We start from the raw sequence: 19529 nt of genomic DNA, 5'->3' as shown, positions 1-19529 counted from the left end.
ATTAACGCAAAAATTACAAAAATAATGGTTTCAGTGGTCATATTAGAAAATAGTGAAGAAATACTCAAAATATGCTTCTTTGGCCGTGAAACGTCGATTTTGAAAATGTTATTAAAAATCGAGGTACATTTTTATTTATTGTTCAATCGAGATGAAATCACTTTTAATGAGTGTTTTATGGGGAATTAAGCTGAATTCGGTCAAAAATTTCTCCAGAAAAAAATTCATTCAAAAAAGTACCGAAAAAATCGCAGGTTTTTCTTCTTCAAGACACAAAATCCGTGAATACGATTTCTTACTGAAAATTGAATTTTAACAGTTTTTTGAATGAATATCGTTACATTGCTTGAATTAAAGCTAAAAGTATAAAAATAATGGTTTCAGTGAACATATTTGAAAATAGTGAAGAAATACTCAAAGTATGCTTCTTTGGCCGTGAAACGTCGATTTTGAAAATGTTATTAAAAATCGAGGTAAATTTTTAATTATTGTTCAATCGAGATGAAATCACTTTCAAAGAGTGTTTTATAGGGAATTAAGCTGAATTCGGTCAAACATTTCTCCAAAAAAAATGCATTCAAAAGTGTACCGAAAAAATCGCATGTTTTTTTTCTTCAAGATACAATATCCGTGACAACGATTTCTTATTTAAAATTGAATTTTAACAGTTTGTTGAATGAATATCGTTACATTTGCTTGAATTAACGCAAAAATTACAAAAATAATGGTTTCATTGGTTATATTTGAAAACAGTGAACAAATACTCAAAATGTTTTTCTTAGGCCGAGTTACGTCGATTTTGAAAATGTTATTAAAAATCGAGGTGCATTTTTATTTATTGTTCAATCGAGATGAAATCACTTTTAATGAGTGTTTTATAGGGAATTAAGCTGAATTCGGTCAAAAATTTCTCCAGAAAAAAATGCACTCAAAAAAGTACCGAAAAAAATCGCATGTTTTTCTTCTTCAAGATACAAAATCCGTGACAACGATTTCTTATTGAAAAATTGAATTTTAACAGTTTTTTGAATGAATATCGTTACATTTGCTTGAATTAAAGCAAAAAGTATAAAAATAATGGTTTCAGTGGTTATATTTGAAAATAGTGAAGAAATACTCAAAATATGCTTCCTTGGCCGTGAAACGTCGATTTTGAAAATGTTATTAAAAATCGAGGTACATTTTTATTTATTGTTCAATCGAGATGAAATCACTTTTAATGAGTGTTTTATAGGGAATTAAGCTGAATTCGGTCAAAAATTTCTCCTGAAAAAAATGCATTCAAAAAAGTACCGAAAAAATCGCATGTTTTTCTTCTTCAAGATACAAAATCCGTGACAACGATTTCTTATTGAAAAATTTAATTTTAACAGTTTTTTGATTGAATATCGTTACATTTGCTTGAATTAAAGCAAAAAGTATAAAAATAATGCTTTCAGTGAACATATTTGAAAATAGTGAAGAAATACTCAAAGTATGCTTCTTTGGCCGTGAAACGTCGATTTTGAAAATGTTATTAAAAATCGAGGTAAATTTTTAATTATTGTTCAATCGAGATGAAATCACTTTCAATGAGTGTTTTATAGGGAATTAAGCTGAATTCGGTCAAAAATTTCTCCAAAAAAAAATGCATTTAAAAGTGTACCGAAAAAATCGCATGTTTTTTTTCAAGATACAAAATCCGTGACAACGATTTCTTATTTAAAATTGAATTTTAACAGTTTGTTGAATGAATATCGTTACATTTGCTTGAATTAACGCAAAAATTACAAAAATAATGGTTTCAGTGGTTATATTTGAAAACAGTGAACAAATACTCAAAATGTTTTTCTTAGGCCGAGTTACGTCGATTTTGAAAATGTTATTAAAAATCGAGGTACATTTTCATTTATTGTTCAATCGAGATGAAATCACTTTTAATGAGTGTTTTATAGGGAATTAAGCTGAATTCGGTCAAAAATTTCTCCTGAAAAAAATGCATTCAAAAAAGTACCGAAAAAAATCGCATGTTTTTCTTCTTCAAGATACAAAATCCGTGACAACGATTTCTTATTGAAAAATTTAATTTTAACAGTTTTTTGATTGAATATCGTTACATTTGCTTGAATTAAAGCAAAAAGTATAAAAATAATGGTTTCAGTGAACATATTTGAAAATAGTGAAGAAATACTCAAAGTATGCTTCTTTGGCCGTGAAACGTCGATTTTGAAAATGTTATTAAAAATCGAGGTAAATTTTTAATTATTGTTAAATCGAGATGAAATCACTTTCAATGAGTGTTTTATAGGGAATTAAGCTGAATTCGGTCAAAAATTTCTCCAGAAAAAAATGCATTCAAAAGTGTACCGAAAAAATCGCATGTTTTTCTTCTTCAAGATACAAAATCCGTGACAACGATTGTTAAATTTTTTATGTTATACCATGCCATTGTTTAATTTCAAGTGGATATAACATATATACATTAAGTTTTTTCATGAATCTTTAACATTATTTATTATAAGACACCATTGTTAAATCTATTTTTATTTGATTAAATTAAAATTGTTATATTAAATTAAACAGATAGGCACGGGGCTTACAAGTCACAATGTGACTTAGCCCCGTGGTATACTGTATCTGTAATGCAAATAAAATAAACATTTTGAATTGAATTGAATTGAATTGAATTATTGAAAAATTGAATTTTAACAGTTTTTTGAATGAATATCGTTACATTTGCTTGAATTAAAGCAAAAAGTATAAAAATAATGGTTTCAGTGGTTATATTTGAAAATAGTGAAGAAATACTCAAAATATGCTTCTTTGGCCGTGAAACGTCGATTTTGAAAATGTTATTAAAAATCGAGGTACATTTTTATTTATTGTTCAATCGAGATGAAATCACTTTTAATGAGTGTTTTATAGGGAATTAAGCTGAATTCGGTCAAAAATTTCTCCAGAAAAAAATGCATTCAAAAAAGTACCGAAAAAATCGCATGTTTTTCTTCTTCAAGATACAAAATCCGTGACAACGATTTCTTATTTAAAATTGAATTTTAACAGTTTGTTGAATGAATATCGTTACATTTGCTTGAATTAACGCAAAAATTACAAAAATAATGGTTTCAGTGGTTATATTAGAAAATAGTGAACAAATACTCAAAATGTTTTTCTTAGGCCGAGTTACGTCGATTTTGAAAATGTTATTAAAAATCGAGGTACATTTTTATATATTGTTCAATCGAGATGAAATCACTTTTAATGAGTGTTTTATAGGGAATTAAGCTGAATTCGGTCAAAAATTTCTCCAGAAAAAAATGCATTCAAAAGTGTACCGAAAAAATCGCATGTTTTTTTTCTTCAAGATACAAAATCCGTGACAACGATTTCTTATTTAAAATTGAATTTTAACAGTTTGTTGAATGAATATCGTTACATTTGCTTGAATTAAAGCAAAAAGTATAAAAATAATGGTTTCAGTGGTTATTTTTGAAAATAGTGAAGAAATACTCAAAATATGCTTCTTTGGCCGTGAAACGTCGATTTTGAAAATGTTATTAAAAATCGAGGTACATTTTTATTTATTGTTCAATCGAGATGAAATCACTTTTAATGAGTGTTTTATAGGGAATTAAGCTGAATTCGGTCAAAAATTTCTCCAGAAAAAAATGCATTCAAAAAAGTACCGAAAAAATCGCATGTTTTTCTTCTTCAAGATACAAAATCCGTGACAACGATTTCTTATTGAAAAATTTAATTTTAACAGTTTTTTGATTGAATATCGTTACATTTGCTTGAATTAAAGCAAAAATTATAAAAATAATGGTTTCTGTGAATATATTAGTAAATAGTGAAGAAATACTCAAAATATGCTTCGTTGGCGGTGAAACGTCGATTTTTAAAATGTTATTAAAAATCGAGGTACATTTCTAATTATTGTTCAATCGAGATGAAATCACTTTTAATGAGTGTTTTATAGAGAATAAAGCTGAATTCGGTCAAATATTTCTCCAGAAAAAAATGCATTTAAAAGTGTACCGAAAAAATCGCATGTTTTTTTTTTCAAGATACAAAATCCGTGACAACGATTTCTTATTTAAAATTGAATTTTAACAGTTTGTTGAATGAATATCGTTACATTTGCTTGAATTAACGCAAAAATTACAAAAATAATGGTTTTAGTGGTCATATTAGAAAATAGTGAAGAAATACTCAAAATATGCTTCTTTGGCCGTGAAACGTCGATTTTGAAAATGTTATTAAAAATCGAGGTACATTTTTATTTATTGTTCAATCGAGATGAAATCACTTTTAATGAGTGTTTTATGGGGAATTAAGCTGAATTCGGTCAAAAATTTCTCCAGAAAAAAATTCATTCAAAAAAGTACCGAAAAAATCGCAGGTTTTTCTTCTTCAAGACACAAAATCCGTGAATACGATTTCTTACTGAAAATTGAATTTTAACAGTTTTTTGAATGAATATCGTTACATTGCTTGAATTAAAGCAAAAAGTATAAAAATAATGGTTTCAGTGAACATATTTGAAAATAGTGAAGAAATACTCAAAGTATGCTTCTTTGGCCGTGAAACGTCGATTTTGAAAATGTTATTAAAAATCGAGGTAAATTTTTAATTATTGTTCAATCGAGATGAAATCACTTTCAAAGAGTGTTTTATAGGGAATTAAGCTGAATTCGGTCAAACATTTCTCCAAAAAAAATGCATTCAAAAGTGTACCGAAAAAATCGCATGTTTTTTTTCTTCAAGATACAATATCCGTGACAACGATTTCTTATTTAAAATTGAATTTTAACAGTTTGTTGAATGAATATCGTTACATTTGCTTGAATTAACGCAAAAATTACAAAAATAATGGTTTCATTGGTTATATTTGAAAACAGTGAACAAATACTCAAAATGTTTTTCTTAGGCCGAGTTACGTCGATTTTGAAAATGTTATTAAAAATCGAGGTGCATTTTTATTTATTGTTCAATCGAGATGAAATCACTTTTAATGAGTGTTTTATAGGGAATTAAGCTGAATTCGGTCAAAAATTTCTCCAGAAAAAAATGCACTCAAAAAAGTACCGAAAAAAATCGCATGTTTTTCTTCTTCAAGATACAAAATCCGTGACAACGATTTCTTATTGAAAAATTGAATTTTAACAGTTTTTTGAATGAATATCGTTACATTTGCTTGAATTAAAGCAAAAAGTATAAAAATAATGGTTTCAGTGGTTATATTTGAAAATAGTGAAGAAATACTCAAAATATGCTTCCTTGGCCGTGAAACGTCGATTTTGAAAATGTTATTAAAAATCGAGGTACATTTTTATTTATTGTTCAATCGAGATGAAATCACTTTTAATGAGTGTTTTATAGGGAATTAAGCTGAATTCGGTCAAAAATTTCTCCTGAAAAAAATGCATTCAAAAAAGTACCGAAAAAATCGCATGTTTTTCTTCTTCAAGATACAAAATCCGTGACAACGATTTCTTATTGAAAAATTTAATTTTAACAGTTTTTTGATTGAATATCGTTACATTTGCTTGAATTAAAGCAAAAAGTATAAAAATAATGCTTTCAGTGAACATATTTGAAAATAGTGAAGAAATACTCAAAGTATGCTTCTTTGGCCGTGAAACGTCGATTTTGAAAATGTTATTAAAAATCGAGGTAAATTTTTAATTATTGTTCAATCGAGATGAAATCACTTTCAATGAGTGTTTTATAGGGAATTAAGCTGAATTCGGTCAAAAATTTCTCCAAAAAAAAATGCATTTAAAAGTGTACCGAAAAAATCGCATGTTTTTTTTCAAGATACAAAATCCGTGACAACGATTTCTTATTTAAAATTGAATTTTAACAGTTTGTTGAATGAATATCGTTACATTTGCTTGAATTAACGCAAAAATTACAAAAATAATGGTTTCAGTGGTTATATTTGAAAACAGTGAACAAATACTCAAAATGTTTTTCTTAGGCCGAGTTACGTCGATTTTGAAAATGTTATTAAAAATCGAGGTACATTTTCATTTATTGTTCAATCGAGATGAAATCACTTTTAATGAGTGTTTTATAGGGAATTAAGCTGAATTCGGTCAAAAATTTCTCCTGAAAAAAATGCATTCAAAAAAGTACCGAAAAAAATCCCATGTTTTTCTTCTTCAAGATACAAAATCCGTGACAACGATTTCTTATTGAAAAATTTAATTTTAACAGTTTTTTGATTGAATATCGTTACATTTGCTTGAATTAAAGCAAAAAGTATAAAAATAATGGTTTCAGTGAACATATTTGAAAATAGTGAAGAAATACTCAAAGTATGCTTCTTTGGCCGTGAAACGTCGATTTTGAAAATGTTATTAAAAATCGAGGTAAATTTTTAATTATTGTTAAATCGAGATGAAATCACTTTCAATGAGTGTTTTATAGGGAATTAAGCTGAATTCGGTCAAAAATTTCTCCAGAAAAAAATGCATTCAAAAGTGTACCGAAAAAATCGCATGTTTTTCTTCTTCAAGATACAAAATCCGTGACAACGATTGTTAAATTTTTTATGTTATACCATGCCATTGTTTAATTTCAAGTGGATATAACATATATACATTAAGTTTTTTCATGAATCTTTAACATTATTTATTATAAGACACCATTGTTAAATCTATTTTTATTTGATTAAATTAAAATTGTTATATTAAATTAAACAGATAGGCACGGGGCTTACAAGTCACAATGTGACTTAGCCCCGTGGTATACTGTATCTGTAATGCAAATAAAATAAACATTTTGAATTGAATTGAATTGAATTGAATTATTGAAAAATTGAATTTTAACAGTTTTTTGAATGAATATCGTTACATTTGCTTGAATTAAAGCAAAAAGTATAAAAATAATGGTTTCAGTGGTTATATTTGAAAATAGTGAAGAAATACTCAAAATATGCTTCTTTGGCCGTGAAACGTCGATTTTGAAAATGTTATTAAAAATCGAGGTACATTTTTATTTATTGTTCAATCGAGATGAAATCACTTTTAATGAGTGTTTTATAGGGAATTAAGCTGAATTCGGTCAAAAATTTCTCCAGAAAAAAATGCATTCAAAAAAGTACCGAAAAAATCGCATGTTTTTCTTCTTCAAGATACAAAATCCGTGACAACGATTTCTTATTTAAAATTGAATTTTAACAGTTTGTTGAATGAATATCGTTACATTTGCTTGAATTAACGCAAAAATTACAAAAATAATGGTTTCAGTGGTTATATTAGAAAATAGTGAACAAATACTCAAAATGTTTTTCTTAGGCCGAGTTACGTCGATTTTGAAAATGTTATTAAAAATCGAGGTACATTTTTATATATTGTTCAATCGAGATGAAATCACTTTTAATGAGTGTTTTATAGGGAATTAAGCTGAATTCGGTCAAAAATTTCTCCAGAAAAAAATGCATTCAAAAGTGTACCGAAAAAATCGCATGTTTTTTTTCTTCAAGATACAAAATCCGTGACAACGATTTCTTATTTAAAATTGAATTTTAACAGTTTGTTGAATGAATATCGTTACATTTGCTTGAATTAAAGCAAAAAGTATAAAAATAATGGTTTCAGTGGTTATTTTTGAAAATAGTGAAGAAATACTCAAAATATGCTTCTTTGGCCGTGAAACGTCGATTTTGAAAATGTTATTAAAAATCGAGGTACATTTTTATTTATTGTTCAATCGAGATGAAATCACTTTTAATGAGTGTTTTATAGGGAATTAAGCTGAATTCGGTCAAAAATTTCTCCAGAAAAAAATGCATTCAAAAAAGTACCGAAAAAATCGCATGTTTTTCTTCTTCAAGATACAAAATCCGTGACAACGATTTCTTATTGAAAAATTTAATTTTAACAGTTTTTTGATTGAATATCGTTACATTTGCTTGAATTAAAGCAAAAATTATAAAAATAATGGTTTCTGTGAATATATTAGTAAATAGTGAAGAAATACTCAAAATATGCTTCGTTGGCGGTGAAACGTCGATTTTTAAAATGTTATTAAAAATCGAGGTACATTTCTAATTATTGTTCAATCGAGATGAAATCACTTTTAATGAGTGTTTTATAGAGAATAAAGCTGAATTCGGTCAAATATTTCTCCAGAAAAAAATGCATTTAAAAGTGTACCGAAAAAATCGCATGTTTTTTTTTTCAAGATACAAAATCCGTGACAACGATTTCTTATTTAAAATTGAATTTTAACAGTTTGTTGAATGAATATCGTTACATTTGCTTGAATTAACGCAAAAATTACAAAAATAATGGTTTTAGTGGTCATATTAGAAAATAGTGAAGAAATACTCAAAATATGCTTCTTTGGCCGTGAAACGTCGATTTTGAAAATGTTATTAAAAATCGAGGTACATTTTTATTTATTGTTCAATCGAGATGAAATCACTTTTAATGAGTGTTTTATGGGGAATTAAGCTGAATTCGGTCAAAAATTTCTCCAGAAAAAAATTCATTCAAAAAAGTACCGAAAAAATCGCAGGTTTTTCTTCTTCAAGACACAAAATCCGTGAATACGATTTCTTACTGAAAATTGAATTTTAACAGTTTTTTGAATGAATATCGTTACATTGCTTGAATTAAAGCAAAAAGTATAAAAATAATGGTTTCAGTGAACATATTTGAAAATAGTGAAGAAATACTCAAAGTATGCTTCTTTGGCCGTGAAACGTCGATTTTGAAAATGTTATTAAAAATCGAGGTAAATTTTTAATTATTGTTCAATCGAGATGAAATCACTTTCAAAGAGTGTTTTATAGGGAATTAAGCTGAATTCGGTCAAACATTTCTCCAAAAAAAATGCATTCAAAAGTGTACCGAAAAAATCGCATGTTTTTTTTCTTCAAGATACAATATCCGTGACAACGATTTCTTATTTAAAATTGAATTTTAACAGTTTGTTGAATGAATATCGTTACATTTGCTTGAATTAACGCAAAAATTACAAAAATAATGGTTTCATTGGTTATATTTGAAAACAGTGAACAAATACTCAAAATGTTTTTCTTAGGCCGAGTTACGTCGATTTTGAAAATGTTATTAAAAATCGAGGTGCATTTTTATTTATTGTTCAATCGAGATGAAATCACTTTTAATGAGTGTTTTATAGGGAATTAAGCTGAATTCGGTCAAAAATTTCTCCAGAAAAAAATGCACTCAAAAAAGTACCGAAAAAAATCGCATGTTTTTCTTCTTCAAGATACAAAATCCGTGACAACGATTTCTTATTGAAAAATTGAATTTTAACAGTTTTTTGAATGAATATCGTTACATTTGCTTGAATTAAAGCAAAAAGTATAAAAATAATGGTTTCAGTGGTTATATTTGAAAATAGTGAAGAAATACTCAAAATATGCTTCCTTGGCCGTGAAACGTCGATTTTGAAAATGTTATTAAAAATCGAGGTACATTTTTATTTATTGTTCAATCGAGATGAAATCACTTTTAATGAGTGTTTTATAGGGAATTAAGCTGAATTCGGTCAAAAATTTCTCCTGAAAAAAATGCATTCAAAAAAGTACCGAAAAAATCGCATGTTTTTCTTCTTCAAGATACAAAATCCGTGACAACGATTTCTTATTGAAAAATTTAATTTTAACAGTTTTTTGATTGAATATCGTTACATTTGCTTGAATTAAAGCAAAAAGTATAAAAATAATGCTTTCAGTGAACATATTTGAAAATAGTGAAGAAATACTCAAAGTATGCTTCTTTGGCCGTGAAACGTCGATTTTGAAAATGTTATTAAAAATCGAGGTAAATTTTTAATTATTGTTCAATCGAGATGAAATCACTTTCAATGAGTGTTTTATAGGGAATTAAGCTGAATTCGGTCAAAAATTTCTCCAAAAAAAAATGCATTTAAAAGTGTACCGAAAAAATCGCATGTTTTTTTTCAAGATACAAAATCCGTGACAACGATTTCTTATTTAAAATTGAATTTTAACAGTTTGTTGAATGAATATCGTTACATTTGCTTGAATTAACGCAAAAATTACAAAAATAATGGTTTCAGTGGTTATATTTGAAAACAGTGAACAAATACTCAAAATGTTTTTCTTAGGCCGAGTTACGTCGATTTTGAAAATGTTATTAAAAATCGAGGTACATTTTCATTTATTGTTCAATCGAGATGAAATCACTTTTAATGAGTGTTTTATAGGGAATTAAGCTGAATTCGGTCAAAAATTTCTCCTGAAAAAAATGCATTCAAAAAAGTACCGAAAAAAATCGCATGTTTTTCTTCTTCAAGATAAAAAATCCGTGACAACGATTTCTTATTGAAAAATTGAATTTTAACAGTTTTTTGAATGAATATCGTTACATTTGCTTGAATTAAAGCAAAAAGTATAAAAATAATGGTTTCAGTGAACATATTTGAAAATAGTGAAGAAATACTCAAAGTAAGCTTCTTTGGCCGTGAAACGTCGATTTTGAAAATGTTATTAAAAATCGAGGTAAATTTTTAATTATTGTTCAATCAAGATGAAATCACTTTCAAAGAGTGTTTTATAGGGAACGTAGAAAGCCAAAGTTTTTCCACAATACGTGACAACCATTTAATTTCTGAGCCTCCGTGGCTCAATGGTTAGCGCGTTCGGCTGTTAACCAATAGGTTAGTGGTTCGAGCCCACCCGGGAGCGGCGTTGTGGGATCTCAAATGTAACGTAGAAAGCCAAAGTTTTTCCACAATACCTGACGATTTAATTTTTGGGCTTCCGTGGCGCAATGATTAGCGCGTTCAGCTGTTAATCGAAAGGTTGAAGGTTCGAGCCCACCCGGGAGAGGTGTTGTGAGGTCTCAGATGTGACGTAAAAAGTCAAGGTTTTTACACAATACCTGACGAGCATTTAAATTTTGGGCTTCCTTTGCGCAATGGTTAGCGCGTTCGGCTGTTAACCAATAGGTTGGTGGTTCGAGCCCACCCGGGAGCGGTGTTGTGTGATCTCAAATGTAACGTAGAAAGCCAAAATTTTTCCACAATACCTGACGACCATTTAATTTTTGGGCTTCCGTGGCGCAATGGTTAGCACGTTCGGCTGTTAACCAATAGGTTGGTGGTTCGAGCCCATCCGGGAGCGGTGTTGTGAGGTCTCAGATGTGACGTTAAAAGTCAAGGTTTTCCACATTACCTGACAACCATTTAATTTCTGAGCTTCCGTGGCTCAATGGTTAGCGCGTTCGGCTGTTAACCAATAGGTTGGTGGTTCGAGCCCACCCGGGAGCGGTGTTGTGGGATATGAAATGTAACGTAGAAAGCCAAAGTTTTTGCACAATAAATGACGACCATTTAATTTTTGGGCTTCCGTGGCGCAATGGTTAGCGCGTTCGGCTGTTAACCAATAGGTTGGTGGTTCGACCCCATCCGGGAGCGGTGTTGTGAGGTCTCAGATGTGACGTAAAAAGTCAAGGTTTTTACATAATACCTGACGAGCATGTAACTTTTGGGCTTCCGTGGCGCAATGGTTAGCGCGCTCGGCTGTTAACCAATAGGTTGGTGGTTCGAGCCCACCCGGGAGCGGTGTTGTGTGATCTCAAATGTAACGTAGAAAGCCAAAGTTTTTCCACAATACCTGACGACCATTTAATTTTTGGGCTTCCGTGGCGCAATGGTTAGCGCGTTCAGCTGCTATTCAAAAGACTGGTGGTTTGAGCTCTCCCGGGAGCGGTGTTGTGACGTCTCAAATGTAACATAAAATGTCAGAGTTTTTCCACAATACCTGTCGAACATTGAATTTTTGGGCTTCCGTGGCGCAATGGTTAGCGCGTTCAGCTGTTAATCGAGAGGTTGGTGGTACGAGCCCACCCGGGAGAGGTGTTGTGGGGTCTCAGATGTAGCGTAAAAAGTCAAAACTTTTCCACAATACGTGACAACCATTTAATTTCTGGGCTTCCGTGGCTCAATGATTAGCGCGTTCGGCTGTTAACCAATAGGTTTGTGGTTCGAGCCCATCCGGGATGCGGTGTTGTGAGGTCTCAGATGTAACGTAAAATGTCTGAGTTTTTCACAATACCTGACGAACATTTAACTTTTGGGCTTCCGTGGCGCAATGATTAGCGCGTTCAGCTGTTAATCGAAAGGTTGAAGGTTCGAGCCCACCCGGGAGAGGTGTTGTGGGGTCTCATATGTAGCGTAAAAAGTCAAAACTTATCCACAATACGTGACAATCATTTAATTTCTGAGCTTCCGTGGCTCAATGGTTAGCGCGTTCGGCTGTTAACCAATAGGTTGGTGGTTCGAGCTCATCCGGGAGCGGTGTTGTGAGGTCTCAGATGTGACGTAGAAAGCCAAAGTTTTTCCACAATACCTGACGACCATTTAATTTTTGGGCTTCCGTGGCTCAATGGTTGGCGCGTTTGGCTGTTAACCAATAGGTTGGTGGTTCGAGCCCATCCGGGAGCGGTGTTGTGTGATCTCAAATGTAACGTAGAAAGCCAAAGTTTTTCCACAATAAATGACGACCATTTAATTTTTGGGCTTCCGTGGCGCAATGGTTAGCGCGTTCGGCTGCTAACCAATAGGTTGGTGGTTCGACCCCATCCGGGAGCGCTGTTGTGAGGTTTCAGATTTGACGTAAAAAATCAAGGTTTTTACACAATACCTGACGAGCATTTAACTTATGGGCTTCCGTGGCGCAATGGTTAGCGCGTTCGGCTGTTAACCAATAGGTTGGTGGTTCGAGCCCATCCGGGAGCGGTGTTGTGAGGTCTCAGATGTGACGTAAAAAGTCAAGGCTTTTACACAATACCTGACGAGCATTTAACATTTGGGCTTCCGTGGCGCAATGTTTAGCGCGTTCGGCTGTTAACCAATAGGTTGGTGGTTCGAGCCCATCCGGGAGCGGTGTTGTGAGGTCTCAGATGTGACGTAAAAAGTCAAGGTTTTTACACAATACCTGACGAGCATTTAACTTTTGGGCTTCCGTGGCGCAATGTTTAGCGCGTTCGGCTGTTAACCAATAGGTTGGTGGTTCGAGCCCACCCGGGAGCGGTGTTGTGGGATCTCAAATGTAACGTAGAAAGCCAAAGTTTTTCCACAATACGTGACGACCATTTAATTTCTGAGCTTCCGTGGCTCAATGGTTAGCGCGTTCGGCTGTTAACCAATAGGTTGGTGGTTCGAGCCCATCCGGGAGCGGTGTTGTGAGGTCTCAGATGTGACGTAAAAAGTCAAGGTTTTTCCACAATACCTGACGAACATTTAATTTTTGGGCTTCCATGGCGCAATGGTTAGCGCGTTCGGCTGTTAACCGAAAGGTTGGTGGTTCGAGCCCACCCGGGAGCGGCGTTGTGGGATCTCAAATGTAACGTAGAAAGCCAAAGTTTTTCCACAATACCTGACGATCATTTAATTTTTGGGCTTCCGTGGCGCAATGGTTAGGGCGTTCGGCTGTTAACCATTAGGTTGGTGGTTCGAGCCCACCCGGGCGCGGTGTTATGGGATCTCAAACGTAACGTAGAAAGCCAATGTTTTTCCACAATACCTGACGACCATTTAATTTTTGGGCTTCCGTGGCGCAATGATTAGCGCGTTCAGCTGTTAATCGAAAGGTTGAAGGTTCGTGCCCACCCGAGAGAGGTGTTGTGGGGTCTCAGATGTAGCGTAAAAAGTCAAGGTTTTTACACAATACCTGACGGGCATTTAAATTTTGGGCTTCCTTGGCGCAATGGTTAGCGCGTTCGGCTGTTAACCAATAGGTTGGTGGTTCGAGCCCACCCGGGAGCGGTGTTGTGTGATCTCAAATGTAACGTAGAAAGCCAAAATTTTTCCACAATACCTGACGACCATTTAATTTTTGGGCTTCCGTGGCGCAATGGTTAGCGCGTTCAGCTGTTAATCGAGAGGTTGGTGGTTCGAGCCCACCCGGGAGCGGTGTTGTGTGATCTCAAATGTAACGTAGAAAGCCAAAATTTTTCCACAATACCTGACGAACATTGAATTTTTGGGCTTCCGTGGCGCAATGGTTAGCGCGTTCAGCTGTTAATCGAGAGGTTGGTGGTACGAGCCCACCCGGGAGAGGTGTTGTGGGGTCTCAGATGTAGCGTAAAAAGTCAAGGTTTTTACACAATACCTGACGAGCATTTAATTTTTAGCTTCCGTGGCGCAATGGTTAGCGCGTTCAGCAGTTAACAAATAAGTTAGTGGTTCGAGCCCACCCGGGAGCGGCGTTGTGGGATCTCAAACGTAACGTAGAAAGCCAAAGTTTTTCCACAATACCTGACGACCATTTAATTTTTGGGCTTCCGTGGCGCAATGGTTAACGCGTTCGGCTGTTAACCAATAGGTTGGTGGTTCGAGCCCACCCGGGAGCGGTGTTGTGGGATCTCAAATGTAACGTAGAAAGCCAAAGTTTTTCCACAATACGTGACGACCATTTAATTTCTGAGCTTCCGTGGCTCAATGGTTAGCGCGTTCGGCTGTTAACCAATAGGTTGGTGGTTCGAGCCCATCCGGGAGCGGTGTTGTGAGGTCTCAGAAGTGACGTAAAAAGTCAAGGTTTTTCCACAATACCTGACGAACATTTAATTTTTGGGCTTCCATGGCGCAATGGTTAGCGCGTTCGGCTGTTAACCGAAAGGTTGGTGGTTCGAGCCCACCCGGGAGCGGCGTTGTGGGATCTCAAATGTAACGTAGAAAGCCAAAGTTTTTCCACAATACCTGACGATCATTTAATTTTTGGGCTTCCGTGGCGCAATGGTTAGGGCGTTCGGCTGTTAACCATTAGGTTGGTGGTTCGAGCCCACCCGGGCGCGGTGTTGTGGGATCTCAAACGTAACGTAGAAAGCCAATGTTTTTCCACAATACCTGACGACCATTTAATTTTTGGGCTTCCGTGGCGCAATGGTTAGCGCGTTCGGCTGCTAACCAATAGGTTGGTGGTTCGACCCCATCCGGGAGCGCTGTTGTGAGGTTTCAGATTTGACGTAAAAAATCAAGGTTTTTACACAATACCTGACGAGCATTTAACTTATGGGCTTCCGTGGCGCAATGGTTAGCGCGTTCGGCTGTTAACCAATAGGTTGGTGGTTCGAGCCCATCCGGGAGCGGTGTTGTGAGGTCTCAGATGTGACGTAAAAAGTCAAGGCTTTTACACAATACCTGACGAGCATTTAACATTTGGGCTTCCGTGGCGCAATGTTTAGCGCGTTCGGCTGTTAACCAATAGGTTGGTGGTTCGAGCCCATCCGGGAGCGGTGTTGTGAGGTCTCAGATGTGACGTAAAAAGTCAAGGTTTTTACACAATACCTGACGAGCATTTAACTTTTGGGCTTCCGTGGCGCAATGTTTAGCGCGTTCGGCTGTTAACCAATAGGTTGGTGGTTCGAGCCCATCCGGGAGCGGTGTTGTGAGGTCTCAGATGTGACGTAAAAAGTCAAGGTTTTTACACAATACCTGACGGGCATTTAAATTTTGGGCTTCCTTGGCGCAATGGTTAGCGCGTTCGGCTGTTAACCAATAGGTTGGTGGTTCGAGCCCATCCGGGAGCGGTGTTGTGAGGTCTCAGATGTGACGTAAAAAGTCAAGGTTTTTCCACAATACCTGACGAGCATTTAATTTTTGGGCTTCCGTGGCGCGTTCGGCTGTTAACCAATAGGTTGGTGGTTCGAGCCCACCCGGGAGCGGTGTTGTGGGATCTCAAATGTAACGTAGAAAGCCAAAGTTTTTCCACAATACGTGACGACCATTTAATTTCTGAGCTTCCGTGGCTCAATGGTTAGCGCGTTCGGCTGTTAACCAATAGGTTGGTGGTTCGAGCCCATCCGGGAGCGGTGTTGTGAGGTCTCAGATGTGACGTAAAAAGTCAAGGTTTTTCCACAATACCTGACGAACATTTAATTTTTGGGCTTCCATGGCGCAATGGTTAGCGCGTTCGGCTGTTAACCGAAAGGTTGGTGGTTCGAGCCCACCCGGGAGCGGCGTTGTGGGATCTCAAATGTAACGTAGAAAGCCAAAGTTTTTCCACAATACCTGACGATCATTTAATTTTTGGGCTTCCGTGGCGCAATGGTTAGGGCGTTCGGCTGTTAACCATTAGGTTGGTGGTTCGAGCCCACCCGGGCGCGGTGTTGTGGGATCTCAAACGTAACGTAGAAAGCCAATGTTTTTCCACAATACCTGACGACCATTTAATTTTTGGGCTTCCGTGGCGCAATGATTAGCGCGTTCAGCTGTTAATCGAAAGGTTGAAGGTTCGTGCCCACCCGAGAGAGGTGTTGTGGGGTCTCAGATGTAGCGTAAAAAGTCAAGGTTTTTACACAATACCTGACGGGCATTTAAATTTTGGGCTTCCTTGGCGCAATGGTTAGCGCGTTCGGCTGTTAACCAATAGGTTGGTGGTTCGAGCCCACCCGGGAGCGGTGTTGTGTGATCTCAAATGTAACGTAGAAAGCCAAAATTTTTCCACAATACCTGACGACCATTTAATTTTTGGGCTTCCGTGGCGCAATGGTTAGCGCGTTCAGCTGTTAATCGAGAGGTTGGTGGTTCGAGCCCACCCGGGAGCGGTGTTGTGTGATCTCAAATGTAACGTAGAAAGCCAAAATTTTTCCACAATACCTGACGAACATTGAATTTTTGGGCTTCCGTGGCGCAATGGTTAGCGCGTTCAGCTGTTAATCGAGAGGTTGGTGGTACGAGCCCACCCGGGAGAGGTGTTGTGGGGTCTCAGATGTAGCGTAAAAAGTCAAGGTTTTTACACAATACCTGACGAGCATTTAATTTTTAGCTTCCGTGGCGCAATGGTTAGCGCGTTCAGCAGTTAACAAATAAGTTAGTGGTTCGAGCCCACCCGGGAGCGGCGTTGTGGGATCTCAAACGTAACGTAGAAAGCCAAAGTTTTTCCACAATACCTGACGACCATTTAATTTTTGGGCTTCCGTGGCGCAATGGTTAACGCGTTCGGCTGTTAACCAATAGGTTGGTGGTTCGAGCCCACCCGGGAGCGGTGTTGTGGGATCTCAAATGTAACGTAGAAAGCCAAAGTTTTTCCACAATACGTGACGACCATTTAATTTCTGAGCTTCCGTGGCTCAATGGTTAGCGCGTTCGGCTGTTAACCAATAGGTTGGTGGTTCGAGCCCATCCGGGAGCGGTGTTGTGAGGTCTCAGAAGTGACGTAAAAAGTCAAGGTTTTTCCACAATACCTGACGAACATTTAAATTTTGGGCTTCCATGGCGCAATGGTTAGCGCGTTCGGCTGTTAACCGAATGGTTGGTGGTTCGAGCCCAACCGTGAGAGGTGTTGAAGGGTCTCAGATGTAACGTAATAAGTCATAACTTATCCACAATACCTGACAACCATTTAGTCTCTGAGCTTCCGTGGCTCAATGGTTAGCGCGTTCGGCTGTTAACCAATAGGTTGGTGGTTCGAGCCCATCCGGGAGCGGTGTTGTGAGGTCTCAGATGTGACGTAGAAAGCCAAAGTTTTTCCACAATACCTGACGACCATTTAATTTTTGGGCTTCCGTGGCTCAATGGTTGGCGCGTTTGGCTGTTAACCAATAGGTTGGTGGTTCGAGCCCATCCGGGAGCGGTGTTGTGTGATCTCAAATGTAACGTAGAAAGCCAAAGTTTTTCCACAATAAATGACGACCATTTAATTTTTGGGCTTCCGTGGCGCAATGGTTAGCGCGTTCGGCTGCTAACCAATAGGTTGGTGGTTCGACCCCATCCGGGAGCGCTGTTGTGAGGTTTCAGATTTGACGTAAAAAATCAAGGTTTTTACACAATACCTGACGATCATTTAACTTATGGGCTTCCGTGGCGCAATGGTTAGCGCGTTCGGCTGTTAACCAATAGGTTGGTGGTTCGAGCCCATCCGGGAGCGGTGTTGTGAGGTCTCAGATGTGACGTAAAAAGTCAAGGCTTTTACACAATACCTGACGAGCATTTAACATTTGGGCTTCCGTGGCGCAATGTTTAGCGCGTTCGGCTGTTAACCAATAGGTTGGTGGTTCGAGCCCATCCGGGAGCGGTGTTGTGAGGTCTCAGATGTGACGTAAAAAGTCAAGGTTTTTACACAATACCTGACGAGCATTTAACTTTTGGGCTTCCGTGGCGCAATGTTTAGCGCGTTCGGCTGTTAACCAATAGGTTGGTGGTTCGAGCCCATCCGGGAGCGGTGTTGTGAGGTCTCAGATGTGACGTAAAAAGTCAAGGTTTTTACACAATACCTGACGGGCATTTAAATTTTGGGCTTCCTTGGCGCAATGGTTAGCGCGTTCGGCTGTTAACCAATAGGTTGGTGGTTCGAGCCCATCCGGGAGCGGTGTTGTGAGGTCTCAGATGTGACGTAAAAAGTCAAGGTTTTTCCACAATACCTGACGAGCATTTAATTTTTGGGCTTCCGTGGCGCGTTCGGCTGTTAACCAATAGGTTGGTGGTTCGAGCCCACCCGGGAGCGGTGTTGTGGGATCTCAAATGTAACGTAGAAAGCCAAAGTTTTTCCACAATACGTGACGACCATTTAATTTCTGAGCTTCCGTGGCTCAATGGTTAGCGCGTTCGGCTGTTAACCAATAGGTTGGTGGTTCGAGCCCATCCGGGAGCGGTGTTGTGAGGTCTCAGATGTGACGTAAAAAGTCAAGGTTTTTACACAATACCTGACGAGCATTTAATTTTTAGCTTCCGTGGCGCAATGGTTAGCGCGTTCAGCAGTTAACAAATAAGTTAGTGGTTCGAGCCCACCCGGGAGCGGCGTTGTGGGATCTCAAACGTAACGTAGAAAGCCAAAGTTTTTCCACAATACCTGACGACCATTTAATTTTTGGGCTTCCGTGGCGCAATGGTTAACGCGTTCGGCTGTTAACCAATAGGTTGGTGGTTCGAGCCCACCCGGGAGCGGTGTTGTGGGATCTCAAATGTAACGTAGAAAGCCAAAGTTTTTCCACAATACGTGACGACCATTTAATTTCTGAGCTTCCGTGGCTCAAAGGTTAGCGCGTTCGGCTGTTAACTAATAGGTGTGTGGTTCGAGCCCATCCGGGAGCGGTGTTGTGACGTCTCAGATGTGATGTAAAAAGTCAAGGTTTTTTCCACAACACCTGACGACCATTTAAATTTTGGGCTTCCGTGGCGCAATGGTTAGCGCGTTCGGCTGTTAACCAATAGGTTGGTGGTTCGAGCCCATCCGGGAGCGGTGTTGTGAGGTCTCAGATGTGACGTAAAAAGTCAAGGTTTTTACACAATACCTGACGAGCATTTAACTTTGGGCTTCCGTGGCTCAATGGTTAGCGCGTTCGGCTGTTAACCAATAGGTTGGTGGTTCAAGCCCATCCGGGAGCGGTATTGTGACGTCTCAGATGTGACGTTAAAAGTCAAGGTTTTTCCAAAATATACTTGTATGTTTAGAATTTTTGTCCTAGTAAAGTACTCTTGGGTATGGTCTCTAAATGATAAGTTATATATTGATCTAATTGCCCTTTTTTGTAGGATATGTATCCTGTTTTGATTAGCTTTTGTTGTGTTGCCCCAGAATTGTATTCCATAAGATAGCACCGAAT

General features: G+C 36.9%; 3 non-coding genes across 3 annotated transcripts; all 3 read left to right on the top strand.

The window, feature by feature from the left end:
* Nucleotides 1-12503: 12503 nt before the first annotated feature.
* On the top strand, nt 12504-12576 carry TRNAS-GCU (transfer RNA serine (anticodon GCU)). Its single transcript has one exon. It is a non-coding gene; the product is annotated as a tRNA-Ser (tRNA).
* A 2278-nt stretch (nt 12577-14854) lies between these two features.
* Nucleotides 14855-14927, top strand: TRNAS-GCU (transfer RNA serine (anticodon GCU)). Its single transcript has one exon. It is a non-coding gene; the product is annotated as a tRNA-Ser (tRNA).
* A 2707-nt stretch (nt 14928-17634) lies between these two features.
* On the top strand, nt 17635-17707 carry TRNAS-GCU (transfer RNA serine (anticodon GCU)). The gene has a single exon. It is a non-coding gene; the product is annotated as a tRNA-Ser (tRNA).
* Nucleotides 17708-19529: the final 1822 nt, after the last annotated feature.

Source organism: Phalangium opilio, unplaced genomic scaffold, assembly GCF_054372755.1.
Source record: "Phalangium opilio isolate 3A_F unplaced genomic scaffold, DU_Popi_V2 ptg000087l_1, whole genome shotgun sequence".
Taxonomy (NCBI): domain Eukaryota; kingdom Metazoa; phylum Arthropoda; class Arachnida; order Opiliones; family Phalangiidae; genus Phalangium; species Phalangium opilio.
This window is presented reverse-complemented; position numbering and strand designations above follow the sequence as displayed.